The following is a 4,063-nucleotide window of genomic DNA, read 5'->3' as shown; positions in this document are numbered from 1 at the left end:
CGTTTATGTGCCAGCACATATCATCAATTATTTCCCATGAATTTATTTAGAATTTAGGGCCAGGACAAGTTCATCAGCACCATTGGCCCCCGTTGGCTCCAGTCTAGACAGAAGAAGAGACGTTATTACCATGCAACTTGTGCACACTCATAATAAATATACATTTTAATATACAGCTTTATATAAAACACACATGTAAATGACTCCCAAACTTTGAATCTATAGTACCGTTAGCAAAGCATCTTTAAACTAACAGCTAATCTCTTCAATGGTACATTTCTGACTTCATATCCAGCAGCCATATCTTTCATCAACTGGCAACTTTATAAAAACTACGGTGCCTAGATGTCCCCGATTTCTGGGCACAGGTGGTCCAAAACGGTAACCTGACTCCGCCAGATGGATTTGCTCCGCATATCCCTCTGGAAACCTTCCGTTGAAGTAATTTTGGGAAGGGAACGAAAATACTGGTTAGCTGATTGGCCTATGTTGGTGATAGATGGGCCAAATGAACCAATCAGATCAACGAAACATATGACGTACTAACCTACTAACGAACAACCACAAGCCAGTCGGGAGAAGAGCAAAAACATCTTTTCCTCTGAGAAAAGCCTCCAGAGCAGTGTTTTGCTCTACTTTCAGTGAAGAAATACTCTGTAATTCCGATAAAACTTGCTTGATAGCCACGCTAACGCTAGTTACATCGGCTGAAGCCACCATGTTCTTTAGACTGAACTGTCGCGCTTCTCGTTGCGTCCCACCTCAACCCGCCTCAAAGCCAACGCTGATTGGACGTTCATTTGGTGAACGGCTCCAAATTTTCTTTAACGGAGAGTCTCCAGACTGATCTGCGAGTGAAACCTTGAAAGCTCGCGAGATCAGGATGGTCTCACGAGGCTACCAAAACGGGGTCTTTCTCCAGAAATAGGGGACATCTCTTATTACTATAGAAAGAGAGTGTTGCGCACAGAAGCAGCTGTTGCGCTGCTGTTAACATAAAGGAACATCAGGAATAGAGTGCACTGCTTTTAAAACAGGAGGAAGAAGGATCTCATAGGGAGATGTGCTATGTTATGGTGAATGTTTTAATCCATTCATTTTATCTGGATTGGGTTGATCATTGTGATAAATATTTGATTCAAACGCAGGTAAAAAAAATCAAATAAAAAATAGGGCTTCAATATGTTAAAGATGAGGGGTCTGTTTACTGAACCTGCTTTTTCCTGAGTGGACATTAGAATGGATTAAATTATTGACAGCAGCAGTTGTGAAACTAAAAACCCAGAGTTACTGATCTTAGGCTAGTTTTAGAGTTGAGGATTTGAATCTGAGTTTTTTAAACCTGACTCATGAAACGGATCTCAGCTGCTGCTGAATATAGCTGATATATCGCCACTCGCACAGACACATTAGAGACTGGATCATTGCACACTGCAGTGGTGTCAAAAGTAAACACATTTGTAATTAAGTAAAAGTATACTGCAGTAAAAACACTCTGGTAAAAGTTAAAGTATCAACTTGACCTCTTTACTCAAGTAAAAGTGAAAAAGCATGTGCTCCAAAAACGACTTAAATATATAGGTATAAAGTAACCTTTAAAAAAACAACCAGATGCCACTATTTGAATTAAAAGCTCAATTTTTCGACTATTTCTAAAAATCCTTTGAGATAGTGCCAAGGATGAGGGAGGTCTTGTTGGTCTCTGTCTCCCGATACGCTCTCGCCTGTGTCCGACCTTTCAGACATTTCAACATCTTTTTCTGAATCCCACATTGTAGCATGGCATAGACAATTCACGTTAGCAGTTTGAAGAACACCTGCTTGCTTCTGATGGTTTCCTTTAGCTAGTTTTCACTAGATGTGGATGGAGCCAATGATCTGCAATGGATGGAGCACATGATGTGAAATAAATATAAACATTAAACCAAAGCCAAGAGTAACGAGTAAAAAATGTAAGGAATACAAAGTAGAGATACTTGTGTGAAAATGTAATGAGTTTAAGTCAGAAGTAGGAAGAAAAATAAGTAATGGAGTAAAGTATAGATACCTAAAAAGTGTACTTTAGTACAAAGTATTTATACTTCATTACTTGACACCTCTTACTGTTAGATAATAAAATTGAAATGTTAGAAAAATAGTAAAGTATTTGCTTCAAAAATGTTTTGTGATCATAAAAAATGCTTCAGTGTGATTTATTTGGCTCAAATTAATGCATAAAAGCAATAACCACTATTGGACATAATTTAGAACATTTGGAGAGGTCTGAGAGGCTGGTGACACCAGAAGTTCAAAGTTCTATAGCTCTGGAACTGTTACACCTAGAGGTCCGAAATGTTTTGCAGTTGTGGTTGACATGATGCAGAATAAATGTAATGCAATGGCACATACCTATTGTCAAGCATGTCTTTGTTACTGCTTTAAATTTACCCATTATTTTTGGGAAGAAAATCTCCTGTACTATGATTCTTTATTATTATTAATAATAAAATATATTTTACCAGAATAACCCTAGTAGCATGAGCTCAGCATACTAATCAGCCAGACACACACGGATTAATCAGATTATCCAGAAATGAAAGGAGACAAAGGAGCTGCTGAAGTTTAGGAAGTTGTGGAGCTGAACATAGAAGCCGTGAGAAATGAAATCTGCTTCTCTGAGATGCGCAGGGCCCTGATGGGTCAGTAGTAATAAATATCATCCTTTACCAGCAGGCTTTGACCGTTACTTGTTTTTGATCCATGTTAACACAGAAAATCATCTTCAAATCCATAGACACAGTTCTAGTTTTCTATTAATAACAATATCCATTTATTCACTTATTAATCATGGGAAATGCAAATATCATGGAGAGGTACATTCCTGCCTTTTTACACCTTTAACAAAAATATTATTAATTAAATGTATATTTAAATTCAATTCAGTTTATTTATATAGAGCCAATTTACAACACATGTCATCTCAAGGCAATTTACAAAGACAATTCAACCAGATCATGAAGTAAGATTTCAAAGTTCAAAGTTTTCTATCTTTGGAAAACCAGTTAATTGCATCGACTCATTGACTCGAAGGCAATCCCTCACCCCAAGCATGCTAATAGCGACAGTGGAGAGGAAAAACGTTTTAACAGGATGTAACCTCCAGCAGAACCAGGCGCAGTCTGAGCGGCCATCTGCCGAGGATTAGGAAACTGGCCAATTCCTGACCCAGTTTCCTAATCTTACCTTGATATTCTTGTTATTTACAAGCTGGAAATGTCCTGAGATTGGATTTCAGACATGTGGTCACCTTCATAGAAACAACACTGGAAACAAAATAAAAATGCTAAAAAGTAGCCCCAAATTGGTTATGAATGTAAATGTCAGTGTTCAACTATGAAAGAGTTCAATTAAGCCTTACTTTCCTTAGCATAAACAGTGAAGCGACAATTAGCTTAGCTCATGCAAAAATAATCCTAACAATCATTTTAGTGCACATGGCTACAGCTGTCAGTACACGTTCAAGTTATTTATTGAGGTACTCTTTAAGAGAACAGCTATTAGACTGAAGATGCTTTGCTAACATAGCTAGCTGCAACAAGGAAGAAAACAGTGTCACTACCCGATCTGTCCCAGAAGCACGATCTTTTCTCTGCATGCGCCATCAGCTCCCTTGCGCATCCAGATATTCATGCGGGTCACCCTTGATATTATTTTGTTAAAAAGACATAAATGACGTTTTACCCTTCCCAAAAGTAGTAAGCGTACTAAAATATAATGTGTTTAAAGTTATTCGATCTGCACCGAAAATGGGATCATACGCTACTTCCAGTTGCTAACTTTTTCGGCTTTGGATTTAAACATAAATTTAGTCTTTTTGAGTTTTATGTTTTCGTTTAGTTTTAACATTATGGTATATAGTGCATAATCTAAAGAAAGAAACAACTAAAATGCAGATAAACATGGTTTAATCATATTTTGCGGGCCTGCTCTGAGCATGTACAGAGAAGCAGTTTAATGAAGAAAATGTAAAAAGCATCAGAATTGTTTCACAAAATTCATAAAACTTTTTTAAAGATGTATATTA

This window comes from Cyprinodon tularosa, unplaced genomic scaffold, assembly GCF_016077235.1.
Source record: "Cyprinodon tularosa strain WSP-4 unplaced genomic scaffold, ASM1607723v1 ctg30, whole genome shotgun sequence".
Taxonomy (NCBI): Eukaryota; Metazoa; Chordata; class Actinopteri; order Cyprinodontiformes; family Cyprinodontidae; genus Cyprinodon; species Cyprinodon tularosa.
Note: the sequence above shows the minus strand (reverse complement) of the source record.